The sequence below is a fragment of the Castor canadensis genome, chromosome 16 (assembly GCF_047511655.1).
Source record: "Castor canadensis chromosome 16, mCasCan1.hap1v2, whole genome shotgun sequence".
In the NCBI taxonomy this organism is placed as follows: domain Eukaryota; kingdom Metazoa; phylum Chordata; class Mammalia; order Rodentia; family Castoridae; genus Castor; species Castor canadensis.
The window spans coordinates 71,498,947-71,517,156 of NC_133401.1; the positions used below are offsets into that span (position 1 = coordinate 71,498,947).

General features: G+C 39.4%; 2 protein-coding genes across 7 annotated transcripts in view; both read right to left on the reverse strand.

Moving 5' to 3' along the window:
- LOC109680884 (interferon-gamma-inducible GTPase 10-like) overlaps nt 1-18,210 on the reverse strand; it is a 105,913-nt gene that overhangs the window by 71,196 nt on the left and 16,507 nt on the right. The gene's annotated exons all lie outside the window — the stretch shown is intronic.
- The window catches only part of LOC109680887 (interferon-gamma-inducible GTPase 10-like), a 58,733-nt gene that overhangs the window by 22,928 nt on the left and 17,595 nt on the right, over nt 1-18,210 (reverse strand). For 4 of the 6 annotated variants that reach the window (XR_012442593.1, XR_012442592.1, XR_012442591.1 and 1 more), the window contains exon 3: nt 1,278-1,642. The exons of 1 other annotated variant lie outside the window; for it this stretch is intronic. The gene's annotated coding sequence lies outside the window, so the exon portion shown is untranslated. Of the gene's footprint in view, nt 1-1,277; nt 1,643-18,210 lie in introns of those variants that run through there. One more of the 6 variants, XR_012442594.1, reaches the window with a different exon arrangement.

Here is an 18,210-nt window from a genome sequence, read left to right on the forward strand (position 1 = left end):
TTTTTGGTTTTTGGTTTGTTTTTTCTGTTTGTCTGTTTGTTTTGGTTTTGGGGTTTTATTTCCCCTTTGATGAGACAATGACCAAACTACTTCTGAGACCCTATCTCCAGGATTAGAGGCTGAGGGATTAACACCAAAATTATTAAGACTGAAACTTTATTGCATTTGAACTTGGGGATTTTTTTTTAATCCTCTCTCTGTTTCTGTAATGCCTGTATAGCTTACCATTGATTAGTACCCTATCCCTCCCTGTTTATTTCTTTGGCACTGGCTCATGAGGCAGCTGAATAATGAGCCAAAGCCCATATATAAAATAGGATTTATTAGAGAGAAAGGAAAGGCTACAGCTAGGGTACTGCAGTGGAGCCTGGAAGCCAGTGGCTCACTGCACAGGTGAAGGCTAGGGTTTTAATGGACGTTTTAACTCTGGGTTAGGTGGGTTTTTCTCATTGGCCATGGATTCATGAGCTTTCTCAGGTGAACTGGTTTGGTTAGCACCTTTATTGGGGGAAGAGAGCATTTTGCTCATCAGCCCTGTGGCAGATCTCTATCTCTCCTTTAGGATGCAGGAATGCAGGCCTCCATCTCCTCAGGATGTAGGAAGGATACTGCCCTCTATGGGGGATGGGATACCCATTCATCGGCCTTAGGTCTCTAGACCTAAGTTTAGTTTTTAGTTAAACTATAAAAAAATAATAAAAGTGTTTTAGGAGATGGAAATGCTACTTACCCCGATTTGATAATTGCATGTTGTATATACAGATCAGGTTATCACACTGAACCCCATAAGCATGTACAATTAAAATAATGATACAATAAACCAGATGTGATGGTTTGTGCCTGTAATCCCAGATACTCAGGAGAATGAGGCAGTAGGAGAGCAAGTTCAAGACAGCCTGGCAGCATAGTAAGATCTTATTTCAATAAGAATTATAATAATGCATTTTTCAAGAGACAGGAAATGGGTAGAGCCCCTGCTGACATCCATGATGGCTAGCACAGCAGGGAAGCCCTGGAGCCAATGCCCAGGAGACTATACAAAGAATGAAAACATTCATTCCCTGCTGGCCAGCCCTGCATGGCTTCTTACCATGCAGGTATGTCAGCTGACTTTACCAGAACTGGCCTCCTCAGCCTCAGTCTCATCCTTTCTTTTCACCCAGAGCAAGGTGTCCATCTTTTCTTGAAACTGGAGTTTTGGACCCTAGGCCCAAGCTCCTGAAATCCATATTCCAGATCTGGCCACCCATCCCTAAGCACCAAATAAAGAGGCATGGTAAAGGAAGAGAAAGGAGGTTTATTATATGGCTTAGGACATGCCCTAGGAAGAGGCAGAGAAAGCACTCAGCTCATCCTCAGCCATCTCGGGGTACAGACATGAGTTATAGGTTTAAGTAGACAAAAGAATGGGGGGAATGGTGGCAGCAGACAAAGGTATGAATAGTTAAACAGTCCCAGTCACAAGTGTGTTCTGCTTCACCATTATCTCAGTCCAAGGGTTCCAGGAAAGGTTCCGGAGTTGTTATCTGGGTTTATTGTCAACTGACAGGTGGTACATCCTGAGGAAAGTTGACTGTTGGTGTAGTTTCTGTCCCTTGCCATGAAGATGTCTCTCCTGGAATCCAAGATGATTTCAAAGTGACTGCAAAGAGAATGGCTTAGAGCAAAGATAGATACATGACAGAGATACCAGGTTTTTCTCTTGCTATAGTTAATTCGTGGGCCTGAGTAAGGAATCAGTGCTTTTTAACAAAAGCACTTTGAGCACCTCTTACACTCTAATCAGTTAAAATGTTGACCAGAAAACTTGGCTAGTGTAAAATAAAAAGACTGGTCTTATTTGTCATTTGGCATTCCTCTGTAATTGCACTAAGTGAACCATCTAAAAGAAACAGCTGGATGTAGTGGCACAGGCCTGCAATCACGGGTGCTCAAGAGGCTGAGGTATGATGATCAATTGAGCCCCAGAATTCAAGAGCAGCCCAGGGCTACATAGTGAGACCCTGTCTTAAAGTGGGAGGGGAGAAGGGGGTTGTTGCACAGATAACTCTGGAAGCTAGTAAGCTTAATGTCATAAGTTTACGTTCTATGGAAAGGACACAGGTGACAAACTTAGAAAAAGAAAAAACAGCCAGAAATAAAAAAGGGCTGTGACTTAAATACATAGGATTCTCTGTTAACTAATCCAGGCAGGGTTGGAATGGGATTTCCTGCTTTGGATAGGTTGCCCGGAAAAGTCACTAAGCACAAGGCACAGAACAGAAAGTTTTCCAGCAATAGAGAAGGGTAAACAAGAGGCCTGAGAGAGAGAGAGAGAGACAGAGAAACAGAGAGACAGAGAGAGAGAGACATAGAGAGATTAACTGACTGCAATGTGATGTCTATTTTTTATTTCTGATTCATGCAAACAGTTAAAAAAAATTAGAAGGCAGAATTTGGTTCCCAGCCTATGTATCCAAAAACAAAAAAGACCCAAAGAATCAACACCCCAATGAAGAAATGGACTCATGAATTAAACAAGGAATTCTCAAAAGAAGAGATACAAATGGCCAGCAAATACATGAAGAAATGTTAAAATTCCCTGGTTATAAAAGAGATGCAAATCAAAACAACACTTAGATTTCATCTCACCCCAGTTAGAATGCCCATAATCAAGGGTAACAACAACAACAAACGCTGGCGAGGATGGGGATAAAATAGGAAGTTTTATACACTGCTGGTGGGAATCCAAATTAGTACAATCTTTATGGAAAACAGTATAGAGATACCTCAAAAAAAAAAAAAACTAGAGCTAGAACTGCCATGTGATTCAGTGATACTGCTCCTGGGTATCTACCCAAAGGAACTTATGACAGGATACAGTAGAGACACCTGTACACCGATGTTCATCACAGCACTATTCACAATAGCCAAGCTCTGGAAACAACTCAGATGCCCTACAACTGATGAATGGATCAAGCAATTGTGATACATATACACAATGGAGTATTACTCAGTCATAAGGAATAATGACATGGGTTTTGAAGGTAAATGGATGCAGTTGGAGGAAACCATGCTAGGTCAAGTTAGCCAGGATCAGAAACACAAAGACATGTTTTCCCTCTTATGGGGAAGATAGATCCAAAGATAAACATATATACAAAAAATCATGATCATATACAAACTCAGATGTAGAACATGTTGATAACAGTGGAACTACTCTATGGAACTCAGAGAAAGAGAGAAAAGAAAAGAGAATGACAGAGTATCAGTAATATCACATAACATAAGATGTGAAGGTAGAGGATATAAGGATGTGTATTGAAAACTGTTGAAAAACGGGGAGGGGGGGAAAAGATAAACAGGTAAGGGAGAGTATTCAAAGGGATTTGAACAGACCAAAATAGAGCACACCCACAGTGGGCATGCATTGAGACACCCCTAAGAACGTCAACTTAACTATTAATAACAAAACTCAGGACTAGAAGACGACACAGTGTGGGCAGGGGGTGAGGGGGTACTAGTGGGAAGGGGGAGGGTGAAGGAAGAAGATTAAGGTGATAGTATATGGTAGATGGATTTTATATACCTGTATGAAACAGAACAAAATAACCTCTTGCAATTGCTTTAAGTGAGGTGGAGAGGGGGTTGAGGGGGAGAGATAATGGAGGCGATGTAAATAATGTACAATATAAATCTAATCAGAATTGTTACTACAAATCCCCCTGTATAATGAATATTTCCTAATAAAAATTTATTTTAAAAAGACAGGGATGGTGAAAAAAAAGATTTACAAGGTAGTTTGGGGCATTTGAACATGTAATTATTTGATGATATGAAGGAAGTACTATTAATTATTTTAGATAAATATTTGAATCATAGTTTTTTATATAATACATGTGTATTCTTTTAGAGTTAGGCAGATACCTATAATAAAGACCTACCATCATCACACCTTTGAGGACTGGGATTTGCTTCAGAATAATGAAACTGGTGACTCAAGCCTTTAATACCAGCTGCTCAGGGTGCAAAGATCAGGAGAATCACAGTTCAAGGCCAGCCCCAAGCAAAATAGTTCTGGGGAGACCCTATCTCAAAAATACTCATCATAAATAAAGGCTGGTGGAGTGGCTCAAGTGCTTAAGGGTACCTACCTAACAAAGTGTGAGACTTTGAGTTCAAAACTCAGTGTTGCCAGAAAGAGAACATAAAACAGAATAATCAGAGGATAGGAGGAGGGAGCATAAGACTAACCAGGGAATCGTCTTAATACTCACTTTATTTGTTTTTCATTGATGTATGTATTTAGTTATTCATTTGTTTGTTTTGCAGTGCTGGAGATTGAACCCAGGGTCTTGTGTATGCTAGGAAATACTCCATTTTTATGTTTGAACTTTTTCAAAATAAAAACAGTGAGCACACAGACTTGGAGACAGCCAGAGTGGTCCTAAACAGTACAAGGAGGGTGGGTGGACACTCTAGATTCTGTCCTTTTAAAGGAAATCCCACTGGCTTGTTGGCTGATGAACAGTGTGGAGGCAGAAGGAAAGGAAGAAACCAATGCTGAGATCTCATTAGCTAAAGGAACCAGGTGGTCCTGAGCTGAGTTAGACTGATATGCAGTCAAGAATAAGTTTGGGGCTATGGGTATAACTCAGTGGTAGGGTGTTTGTCTAGCATGTGCAAAGCCCTGGATTGGGTACCAGTTACCCATCATCACAAAAAGAGGAAGGGAGGGAAGAAAGAGAGAGAAACAGACAGACAGAGAGAGAGGGAGGAGGAAAAGCAAGCAAGGGAGGGAAGGAGAAAGGGAGGGAGGAAAAGTTTAGATGATGAATAACTTAATATCCTAATCTCTTGATTATTACACATGTGTACATATATCAAAATGTCACCCTCTACCCCTATAAATGTGTATAGTTATAAGTCAATTCAAAATAAAAAGTATTTTGAAAAGAACAGTTTTCAGAGGGAGGTGGGACTAAGAACCCAATGTGATCTCCAAGTGGAAATGTCCAGTAGGAAGCTATTGAGTTGAGAATCATCAGATGTGAGAGTACAGAACTCCAAAATGCCTAGTTAGAGATATAAGAGACAATCATGCAATAACCAAGGCCGTGTTAGCTCAGAAGTGTTGCAATATTACATTTGCAAGGATTTGGCTGTTGTAAAATCTCATTAGCAGTGAAGGAGCTATTAGAAAATTCTTGCCAGGCACCAAAACGTGGCTCACGCCTGTAATCCCAGCTCCTCAGGAGGCAGAGATCAGGAGGATCAAGGTTCGAAGCCAGTATGGGCAAATAACTCAGTGAGACCCTATCTTGAAAATACCTAACACAACACAAGGGCTGCTAAGTGGCTCAAGGTGTAGGCCCTGAGTTCAAACCCCAGTACTGCAAAAAAAAAGAAAGAAAGAAAATTCCTGTGGTTTACACTCTTATTTCTACTGGGTGATAAAACTAACCTATTGTTCCCAATAGGTTGATTGGTGGCAGGGGAAAAATTTTTATGGTCAAGTCAACAGCAAATGAGAAACAGAAAATAATATTTAAACTAACTTTTACAAGGAAATCCCTTTTATACTATAATAATTCAAAAATAAAATTAATTTTTTTAAAAATAAACCAATTTTAAACATTTCTGAAATATATCTTGCCCTAAAAATCACTTCTTGCAAATAATCTTACATGTTTTCACTCACTTTTTTTAGTTTTAAAATATTTTGAATTGGCATACAATAATAAAATTTTCTTAATTAATTTTATAATACATTAATAAAATGAGGGGGCCTTGTTGTGACAGCACCACACGTGCATACAGCGAACTTTGAACAAGCTCATTCCCTGCACTGTATTCCCATTCCCCCTTTGTCCTCTTCCCTTTTTCAAGCAACGTTTAGTGGGTATTATTATGCTGTCTTCATGTGTCTGTGCGCGTGTGGATGTACATATATTCATATGCATATGTGTATAAACATGGCATGCTTCACTTCTCTTTGCCCCAAGTGTCGTTATCTTCTTCCCTACCCCCTGCCGCTGATACCCCCGCACCTCCCCCCCATCAGTCCCCCATATATATTCAATGTCCCTTTGTTATTGTCATCACCATCATTATTTTAGGTCTACGTGCTTCAAATAAACATGGGATATTTGTTCTTTCAAGCTTGGATTCTCTCACTCAACATGATGAGCCTCAATTTTATCCATTTCTCTGCAAAGTACATAGTTTCATTTTTCTTTATGACTGAGTAATATTCCATGGCACATGTACATGTGTGTCTATATATGTGTAATATATATAATTGATCATATTTCTTTAACCATTCATCAGTTGTTAGGCATCTCTGTTGATTCCACAGTTTAGCTAATATGAACAAAGCTGCAATAAACATGGGTATGCAGTTTTAAAAAATGCCTAATTAGAAAAATACTTTTGAGTTATCAGTAGGTGTATAATATTTAAAGCCATTGTAATTGGTATGAGCCCAAGGAAAAAGGTGTGAACACCAAGCCCTAAAGGATATCAGCATTCTGAGGAGACTGAGAAGGAGAGGGGAATGAAGTTGTGGGGGAACAAAGAGGAAACCAAACCAGAGAGCTTTATGAAGTCAGCAGTCAACTGTGCAAAATGCAACCAAAAGCTGAGAGAGGCGAAGGCTGGAAGTGTGCAGGAGGTCAGCAGCTAGGAGGCTGCTGGTGACCTGGATGGGCAATGTGGATGGAGCCATGGAGACAGGAGCTAGACAAAAGTAAAGCAAATGGAGATATGGGACAGACTCCTTTAAAGGTAGAAGGAGGAGCCACCCAAGGGGAAAGGGGCTCAGGGGAGGGGGAAGGTGCTGAATGTGAGTGTATGCTGCTGACACAGGGAGAAGAGGTGGGGGAGAGGGGCCGGTCTCAGTTTCCTCCAGAAGCCTGGCTGTCAGCCTAAACCAGGCCTCGACTCACACACAGGGTCCAACCACCTTGTGCTTATTTGGCCTTCTCACCACTGTGATGAGTAAATATTTTAGCATTTGCCTAGAAATCCAAAATCAAGTTTGACTTGTTCCCACCTCTATGCAAGTACCTGGCACAGTGCCCCAAACACTGGGAAATTCTATTCATATTTGTGGCATGAATAGACCAGAGTCAAAACTTTGGTGAGAAGAAGTGAAATTGATCAAAGTATATTATATGCATGTATGAAATTATCATAATGAAACTCCTCTATACATTAATATATGCTAAAAAATAGCTTAAAAACAAAAAACCTTGATGAGAGGGTCCAGAGAATCTGGGCAAACCCACCTAAAGTAGAGATGTCCAGAGTCCAAAGTCGGGATATGGACTGCTGTGTTTTGGTGTTTGTTTCTCAAGCCTGTCCATCTTCGGGTCCAGACTTTGAGATTCTCCACTTCAGCACTCCTGGTTTGTCTCACTTTTGCACCACTAGCAAGGCCTAGCCCACAGGGACTCAGTTCTGTTCAGCTATTACCCAAGCCACTTGGTCCTCCATCTTAGATGAATACCAATGTCCTTTCAAGGGGCCTTTGTGAATCACTTGGACACCAGGTGCAAAGTAAAAGAGAAGGAAGAACTACTATTTCTATGGGGGGAGGGGAGGGAATGGTAAGAAAACCCCCTGTCCTCTCTGATTGAAGCCTTCACTGCCAACATTGCAATCACCGCCTAATGACAGCAGATGGCGCCAACAGCAAGATGCTTCTAGCTGTTGGATTAAATTTTTTCTTTTCCTTTTTTCTTTTTTGTTTTCTTAGAAATTTTATTTGTGTATGTATTTTTTAAAAACAGTGTCTCTCTATGTTGCCCAGGCTGGCTTCCAACCCTTGAGCTCAAGCTGCTCCCAAGTGAATTAGACTACATATGCTTACCATCGTGACCATCTTAAAACAGAATTTTGTACAACTGGCAGAATTTGGTAAATGCTACAAGCAGGGACCCAAGTCTGTTGACATGATTGAAGAGTTTGCATGATTTGGACACGACTATATCATGAACCTAATGAAGAATGCTTTCATCTAAAAAGTTTAGCTGAATTTTATGAAAGTGTGCATTTAGACAGGAAATTGTCCACAGGGCATCTACTAAAAGGGGGCTCAGAGAGAGGACCTGCCCCAGCACTGTCCAGGGCAGATGGTGAAAAGTGCCTAGCCCCTGCTTTGGTCCTTGGAGGAGGACCCAGACTCTTGGGACAGTGGATGGTGAGATCACCAGTTCACCTGTGACCTTCTGCTTTTGTCCTAGTCATCTAGCATCCCCATAAGTGTTGATTCTGTTGTATTTCTCATTTCACATTCTGGGTTTTGTCCATTCATTCCTTTGAACTTGACTACTGAACTTGAGCACATAAAAAAGGATGCCTTGCTGGTATGCTGGCAATAAGTGAGCATGGGGATGCTGATGAGAGAGTGTGACAGTCCAGGAGAGAGACGATGGAGGCAGTGCAGTTGTCTGGGACTGCCCATTGTGAACTCAGTGAGGGCCGCCAGGAGATCCTGGCAACATTTTCTCAGGGGACATGTGAGAAGAGTGGGTTGGGATGTGGGAGTTCATGATCTCAGGTGTGGAGTGGAGTGCTGGAGCTTATAAGGCTCAAGAGATTGGAGTAGAAATGAAAGAGGAAACTGTAGGTGTCATATCTCCAGTAGATCAAAGAGATATCTGCATTTCCACATTCATTGTAATATTATATAATAGCTAAGATAGATGTTCACTGGTGAGTGAATGGATAAAGAAAAATGTGTTTGTAGATAGATAAATAGATATACATACATATATGTGTTTTTATATAGTATCTATAATGAAATATTATTTAGCCTTTAAAAAGGCGATCCTGTCATTTATGACAACATGGATGAACATGAAGGACATTGTGCCAAGCATAATAAGCCAGTCACAGAAGGATAAATATGATATAATCTCACTTATATGTGGAATAAAATAAAGTCGAACCGTAGAAGCAGAGAATAGAATGGTGGTTATAGTTAGATAGGAGGAATAGTTTCAAGTGATCTATTCTACAGTACGGTGGCTATGGTGAATAGCAATGTGTTTTCTTTGAAATTATATTTGCAAGGGCAATATTTGACAAAGGACTTGTAGCTGGAATATATAAAGAACTATCAAAACTCACTATTAAGTCAGATGTGATGGTTCACACCTGTAATCCCAACACTCAGGAGACTGAGGGAGGAAGATCAAGAATTTGGGATCAGCCTGGGATATATACTGAGTCCACAGCAACCCTGAGTTACTTAATGAGACCTTGTATCCAAGAAAGAAAAGGAGAAAGAGAGACGGAGACAGAAAGAGGAGAGGAGAGGAGAGAGAGAAAAAAAGAAGAAGAAGAAGAAGAGGAGGAGGAGGAGGAGGAGGCAGAGAAAGAAAGAGTGAACTCAACATTAACAAAATGAAGGGAGAATCATCACTGATTTAGGAAAAGCATTTGATATCCTCTCAAGATTAAAAACATCCAGTAATCAAGAACATCAATAGATAATACAAATAAAGTTAAAAAATTAACTATTATCATAGGAGAAAATATAAACAGATTGCATGTCTGATAAGTGATATCTAAGCTGTGCAAAGAACTTAAGAACAATAACAAACTACCCAACTAAAAGGCTGGAAGCACAGAATACATGCAAATTAATACTCTTGGGAATTGCTTGTGGGAATGATTTGCAGTGCTGGGGATTGCACCTGGGACCAAAACCATTCTAGGCAAGCTGGGGATATAAAAATGGTGTAACCACAGTGGGAAACAGCATGGTGGTTGCTCAAAAATATAAACATAGAATTATTCTGTGAGCAGCAATTCTGTTTCTAGATATACACACAAAAGAATTGAAACTTATACACCAGTAATCATAGCAGAACTATTCACAAAAGCCAAAAGATAAAAACAACTTGAGCATCCGTGGAGGGATGGATGGATAAACAAAATGTTGCATATATACATGATGGAATACGATTTCTTAAAAAGGTATGAGGTTCTGATATATGATACAACCTGTTTTTTTTTTTTTTTTTAAGAGTTGGAGCTTCTCTATGTACCCAGGCTGGCTCCAGCTCCTGGGCTCAAATGATCCTCCTTCTTCAGCCGTTCCAGTAGCTGGGACTACAGCTGTGCACAACCATGCCCAGTGAATACAGATGGACCATGAATATATTTTGTTAAGTGAAATAAGCTAGATACAAAACATCTTGTTGAGACAGGGTCTAGCTATGTAGCTCAAACTGGCCTTGAACTCACTATGTAGCCCAGGCTGGTGCTGAACTCATCAGTTCTCCTCCCTTGGTTTATCAAGATCTAAGATTACAGGCATGATAACCACAAATATGATATGACTCTGTTTCTCTGGTTCCTAGAATAGTTAGATTCATAGAGACAAAAGGTAGAGCAGTAGTTACCAGGAACTGGGAAGGAGGAAAGAGGGAGCTATAGTTTAATAAATACAGAGTTTCAGTACAGGCTGATAAAAAAAAAGTTTTGAATAATAGTAATGGTGGAGCTGGGTGCTGGTGGATCACCCCTGTAAGCCTAGCTACTCAGGAGGATACCTGTCTGCTTCTGAGCAGACAGGAGAATCACGCTGAATCCTTGAGGAATCACCTAGCAGGAAGTACTACAAAATGCCCAGTGATCGTTTATTCACTTCAGCACTGGTGACCCTCCCCTCTTCAAGTCTTGCAAAGTCAGGACCCCAGAAATGGAAATCAGGCTCCTTTCATTTTCAGGAATTTGAGCCAGCAATGCAAATTAGGGTTGAAAATATGTAATGACATAAAACATAGTTTAAAAAGCATAATTCCAATCTGTGTCTACTGTGAGATCATATGAACGATATAGAACTACTGGTTCAGGAAAAGCAACATAAAAGAATAAACTAAAAATTTAATCTTGGTGAATTGGCCACTGTAAGGCACAAATACTTCCTAGACCTTTTCCTGGAGTTGGGCAGCACTAAAATTTAAACTCAGGGCTCCACACTTAATAAGCAGGTGCTCTTACTACCTGAACCACACCACCAGGCACTGCTTCTTTCTTAACAGATTTTTCTAATCAGGAGGAGGGGGTAAGAAAAAAAAAAAGAAAGAAAACAAAATAATGACTAAATAAATGAGAAGATCTGAAGTTGGAAGTTAGAGCGCTGCCGAAGGTGGGATTCCAGACCCCAGCCAAGGGAGTCTGGCTGGAGGGGACATGGGTCTGCTACCACCTGTAGATTCTCCAAGTCCAACAATCTGTTGTTTCATGAGACCCATCTCATTAACAGAAATAAGCTCTGGCTGAGGGTGAAAGGCTGGAAGATTTACCAAGACAATGGTCCCTGAAAACAGGCAGGAGTAGTAATACTTATCCAGACAAAGTAGACTTCAAACTTACGTTGATCAAACTCCATACTAATAAAAGGGGAAATACACCAAAAGGAAATAACAATTACCAACCTATATGCACACAACGTCAATGTACCCAATTTCATCAAACATACTCTGAAGGACCTAATAGCATATATAGACTCCAACACAGTGGTAGTGGGAGACCTTAATACTCCCCTATCACCAATAGATAGGTCATCCAAACAAAAATTCAATAAAGAAATTCCAGAACTAAATCGCACTACATATCAAATGGACCTAGCTTATGTCTACAGAATATTTCATCCAACTTCTGCACAATATACGTTCTTCTCAGCAGCCCATGGAACTTTCTCCAAAATTAATCATATCTTAGGGCATAAAGCAAGCCTCAGCAAATATAAGAAAATAGAAATAATACCACGCATTCTATCTGATCACAATGCATTAAAACTAGAACTCAACAACAAAAACAACAGTAGAAAACATGCAAACAATTGGAAGCTGAACAACACGTTGCTCAATGATCAATGCATGGGTCATCAATGAAATAAAAGAGGAAATTAAAAGCTTCCTGGAAATTAATGAAAATGAAAATATGACTTACCAGAACCTATGGGACACAGCAAAGGCAGTCCTACAAGGAAAGTTTATAGTCATGAGTGCATATGTTAAAAGGACAGAAAGATCTCAAATCAATGACCTAATGCAACATCTCAAACTCCTAGAAAAACAGAAACAAGTAAAACCCAAAACAAGCAGAAGAAAAGAAATAATAAAAATAGGGCCAAAACTAATGAAAGAAAGAAAAGAAAACATACAAAGAATCAATGAAACAAAAAGCTGGTTCTTTGAAAAAATAAATAAGATTGACAGAGCCCCCTGGCAAACCTAACTAAAATGAGGAGAAAAAACCCAAATCAGTAAAATCAGAAATGCAAAAGGGGAGATAACAACAAACACCACAGAAGTCCTGGGAATCATCAGAGACCATTTTGAGAACCTATATTCCAATAAATTTGAAAATCTTGAAGAACTGAACAAATTTCTGGAAACTTATGACCACACAAAATTGAACCAAGAGGATACTAATCACCTGAATAGATCTATAACACAAAATGAAATTGAAGCAGCAATAAAGAGTCTCCCAAAGAAGAAAAGTCCAGGACCTGATGGATTCTCAGCTGAATTCTATCAGATCTTTAAAGAAGAACTAATACCAACCCTCCTTAAACTGTTCCATGTAACAAAAAGGGAAGGAACACTGCCTAACTCATTTTATGAAGCAAGCATTACATTCATCCCAAAACCAATCAAAGACACCTCCAAAAAGGAGAACTATAGGCCATTCTCCTTAATGAACATTGATGCAAAAATCCTCAATAAAATAATGGCAAACCGAATTCAACAACACATCAGAAAGATCATCCACCACAATCAAGTTGGCTTCAACCCAGGAATGCAGGGGTGGTTCAACATACACAAATCTATAAATATAATACAGCACATTAATAGAAGCAAAGACAAAAACCACTTCATCATCTCAAGAGATGCAGGAAAAAGCCTTCGACAAATCCAACATCACTTCATGATAAAAGCTCTAAGAAAGTTAGTAATTAAGGAATGTACCTCAACATTGTAAAGGCTCTATATGACAAATCTATAGCCAACATCATACTTAATGGAGAAAAACTGAAACTAAAATCAGGAACAAGACAAGGATGCCTACTATCCCCACTGCTATTCAACATAGTTCTGGAATTCCTAGCCAGAGAAATTAGGCAAGAAGAAGAAATAAAAGGAATACAAATAGGGAAAGAAACTGTCAAAATATCCCTATTGGCAGACGACATGATACTATTTCTTAAAGACCCAAAAAACTCTACCCAAAAACTCCTAGACACCATAAACAGCTTTAGCAAAGTGGCAGGATACAAAATCAACTTACAAAAATCATTACCTTTCCTATACACCAATAATGAACAATCTGAGAAAGAATACATGGAAACAATTCCATTTACCTCAGCCTCAAAAAAGAATCAAATACCTAAGAGTAAACTTTACAAAGGATGGGAATGATCTCTACAAGGAAAACTATAAACCCCTGAAGAAAGAGATCAAGGAAGACTACAGAAGGTGGTCATGGATTGGTAGAAGCAACATTGTAAAAATGTCTATACTACCAAAAGCAATCTACATTTTTAATGCAATTCCCATCAAAATCCCAATGACATTCATCACAGAGATTGAAAAATCTAACTGAAAGTTCATTTGGAAACACAAGAGATCACAAATAAACCAAGGCAATACTCACCAAAAAGAGTGATGCTGGAGGAATCACAATACCTGACTTCAAACTACATTTCAAAGCAATAGCAACAAAAACAGCATGGTACTGGCACAAAAACAGACATGAAGACCTGTGGAAAAGAATTAAGGACCAGATATGAATCCACACAGCTATGCCCACTTTATTTTTGATGAAAACACCAAAGACCTATGATGGAGAAAAGATAGCCACTTCAACAAATGTTACTAGGGAAAGTGCTTATTTACCTGCAAAAAACTGAAATTAGATCCATGTTTATTACCCTCTACAAACATCAACTCAAAATGGATCAAGGACCTTAATATCAGACCCAAAACTCTGAAGTTAGTACAGGAAAGAGCAGGGAATACTCTGGAAGCAATAGGTATAGGCAAGGACTTCCTCAATAGAATCCCAGCTGCCCAGCAACTAAGAGAAAGGATGGACAAATTGGACTACATAAAATTAAAAACCTTCTGCACAAAAAAAGAAATGGTCTCTAAACTGAAGAGACGACCCACAGAGTGGGAGAAAACATTTGCCAACTATGCATCAAAGGACTGATAACCAGAATACATAGGGAATTCAAAAAACTAAACTCTCCCAAAATCAATGAAGAAATTCAAATGGCCAAGAAACACATGAAAAAATGCTCACCATCTCTGGCCAGAAAGGAAATGCAAGTCAAAACCACACTAAGATTCCACCTCACCCCCATTAGAGTAGCTAACATCCAAACCACCACCAACAATAGGTGTTGGAGAGGATGTGGGGAAAAAGGAATCCTTGTACACTGCTGGTGGGAATGCAAGCTAGTGCAACCACTCTGGAAAACAATATGAAGGCTTCTTAAAAATCTGAACATAGCTCTGCCATATGATCCAGAAAACCCACTCCTGGGGATATACCCAAAGGAATGCGACACAGGTTACTCCAGAGGCACCTGCACACCCATGTTTACTGCAGCACTATTCACAATAGCCAAGCTATGGTAACAGCCTAGATGCCCCACTATTGACGAATGAATTAAGAAAATGTGGTATTTATATACAATGGAATTTTACTCAGCCATGAAGAAGAATGAAATCTTATCATTTGCAGGTAAATGGATGGAACTGGAGAACATCATTCTGAGCGAGGTTAGCCAGGCTCAGAAAACCAAAAATTGTATGTTCTCCCTCATATTCGGACTTTAGATCTAGGGCAAAGGCAGTAATGTCGTTGGACTTGGGTCACACGCTAAGGGGAGAGCACATATGGGAGGAATGGGGATAGGTAGTAAACCCAAAACTTGAAAGTGTTTGAAGTCCCCACTGCAGAGGAGCTAATACAGCAACCTTAAAGCAACAGAGGTCAATATGGGAAGGTGACCGGGAAGTAATGAAGACGTCAGGTAGAGATGAATCAATTCAGGTTGTAACACACCTGTGCATGGAAGCAATGCTACGAATCTCTCTGTATAGCTATCCTTATTTCAACTAGCAAAAACGCTTTGTCTGTCCTATTGATTTTGTCTTCTCTTAAACAAAATTAGAAAAAAGGGCAGAACAGGTTCTGCCTCCAAGCAAGGGGGATGGAGGAGAAATGACCCAAACACTCCCTCCCTTACCACCCACTCCGCCCCCTCCCTTTCCCCCCACCCCCTCAATACCAGCAGAAACTATTTTGCCCTTATTTCTAATTTTGCTGTAGAGAGAGTATAAGCAATAATAGGAAGGAACAAGGGTTTTTGATGGTTGAGATAAGGATAGCTATACAGTGAGTTGACTCACATTAATTTCCTGTGCGTGTGTGTTACCTTCTAGGTTAATTCTTTTTGATCTCACCTTTTCTCTAGTTCCTGGTCCCCTATTCCTATTGGCCTCAGTTGCTTTTAAGGTATCTGCTTTAGTTTCTCTGCATTAAGGGCAAAAAATGCCAACTAATATTTTAGGTGCCTTACCTATTCTCACCCCTCCCTTGTGTGCTCTCATTTTTATCATGTGCTCAAAATCCAATCTCATTGTTGTGTTTGCCCTTGATCTAATGTCCACATATGAGGGAGAACATACGATTTTTGGTCTTTTGGGCCAGGCTAACCTCACTCAGAATGATGTTCTCCAATTCCATCCATTTACCAGCAAATGATAACATTTCGTTCTTCTTCATGGCTGCATAAAATTCCATTGTGTATAGATACCACATTTTCTTAATCCATTCGTCAGTGGTGGGGCATCTTGGTTGTTTCCATAACTTGGCTATTGTGAATAGTGCCGCAATAAACATGGGTGTGCAGGTGCCTCTGGAATAACCTGTGTCACAGTCTTTTGGGTATATCCCCAAGAGTGGTATTGCTGGATCATATGGTAGATCAATGTCTAGCTTTTTAAGTGGCCTCCAAATTTTTTTCCAGAGTGGTTGTACTAGTCTACATTCCCACCAACAGTGTAAGAGGGTTCCTTTTTCCCCCCGCATCCTCGCCAACACCTGTTGGTGGTGTTGCTGATGATGGCTATTCTAACAGGGGTGAGGTGGAATCTTAACGTGGTTTTAATTTGCATTTCCTTTATTGCTAGAGATGGTGAGCATTTTTTCATGTGTTTTTTGGCCATTTGAATTTCTTCTTTTGAGAAAGTTCTGTTTAGTTCACTTGCCCATTTCTTTATTGGTTCATTAGTTTTGGGAGAATTTAGTTTTTTAAGTTCCTATATATTCTGGTTACCAGTCCTTTATCTGATGTATAGTTGGCAAATATTTTCTCCCACTCTGTGGGTGTTCTCTTCAGTTTAGAGACCATTTCTTTTGATGATCAGAAGCTTTTTAGCTTTATGAGGTCCCATTTATCTATGCTATCTCTTAGTTGCTGTGCTGCTGGGGTTTTGTTGAGAAAGTTCTTACCTATACCTGCTAACTCCAGAGTATTTCCTACTCTTTCCTGTATCAACTTTAGAGTTTGGGGTCTGATATTAAGATCCTTGATCCATTTTGAGTTAATCTTGGTATAGGGTGATATACATGGATCTAGTTTCAGTTTTTTGCAGACTGCTAACCAGTTTTCCCAGCAGTTTTTGTTGAACAGGCTGCTATTTCTCCATCATATATTTTTAGCTCCTTTGTCAAAGACAGGAGACACTCAAGAAATTCCAGAACAACAAAAATAGAGAATTTGAAAAAGCAAAAGAAGAAATAAAGGAAACCATAGACGCACTATATAAACACCAAAGTAAACAGAGAAAACAATTAATAAACAGATAAACGAACTCAGGACAAAAATAGACAACATTAAAGAGGAAACCACCCAAGATATGGAAAACCTCAGAAAAAAAGAATGAAACAGAACTGCAAAATAAAACGGAAGGCCAATCCAGCAGAATAGAACAAACAGAAGACAGAATCTCAGAACTTGAAGATGAAATGGTAATCAAAGGAAAAACCAAAGAACTATTAATTAAACAACTCAAGACCTGTGAAAAGAAAATGGAAGAACTCACTGACTCCATCAAAAGACCAAACTTGAGAATAATGGGCATCAAAGAAGGAGAAGAGGTGCCAGCGAAGGGAATGCGTAATATGTTCAACAAAATAGTAATGGAAAATTTCCCAAATCTAGAGAAAGATATTCCCATACAGATGCAAGAGGCCTCCAGGACACCAAACAGACCAGATCAAAATAGAACTACCCCACGGCATATTATCATTAAAACAACAAGTTCAGAAACTAGGGAAAGAATATTGAAGGCTGTAAGAGAGAAAAAACAAGTAACATACAAAGGTAAACCCATCAAAATCACAGCAGACTTCTCAACAGAAACATTAAAAGCAAGAAGAGCATGGGGTGAGATCTTCTGGGCACTGAATGAAATAACTTCAACCCCAGGATACTCTACCCAGCAAAACTATCATTCAAAATAGATGGAGCAATAAAAGTCTTCCATGATAAGCAGAAACTAAAACAATATATGACCACAAAGCTACCACTACAAAAGATTCTGCAAGGGATTCTGCACACAGAAAGTGAAACCCAACTTAATCATGAAAAGACAGGTAGCACCAAACCACAGGAAAAGAAAAAGCAAGACAGTAGAGAGTAACCTCAACTTAGGTACACACAATCAAACCTTCAAACAACTAAGACAACTAAATGACAGGAATTACCACATACCTGTCAGTGCTAACACTTAATGTTAATGGACCTAATTCACCCATCAAAAGGCACTGCTTCACGAAATGGATTAAGAAGGAAGATCCAACAATTTGTTACTTATAGGAGACCCATCTCACTGACAGAAATAAGCATAGGATTAGGATGAAAGGCTGGAAGAAGATTTACTAAGCCAATGGCCCCCAAAAACAGGCAGGAGTAGCAATACTTATCTCTGACAAAGTAGATTTCAAACCTACATTGATCAAATGAGATAAAGAAGGACATTCCATACTAATAAAAGGGGAAATAGACCAAAAGGAAATAATAATCATCAACCTGTATGCACCCAATGTCAATGTACCCAATTTCATCAAACATACCCTGAAAGACCTAAAAGCATATATTAACTCCAACACAGTGTTTGTGGAAGATTTTAA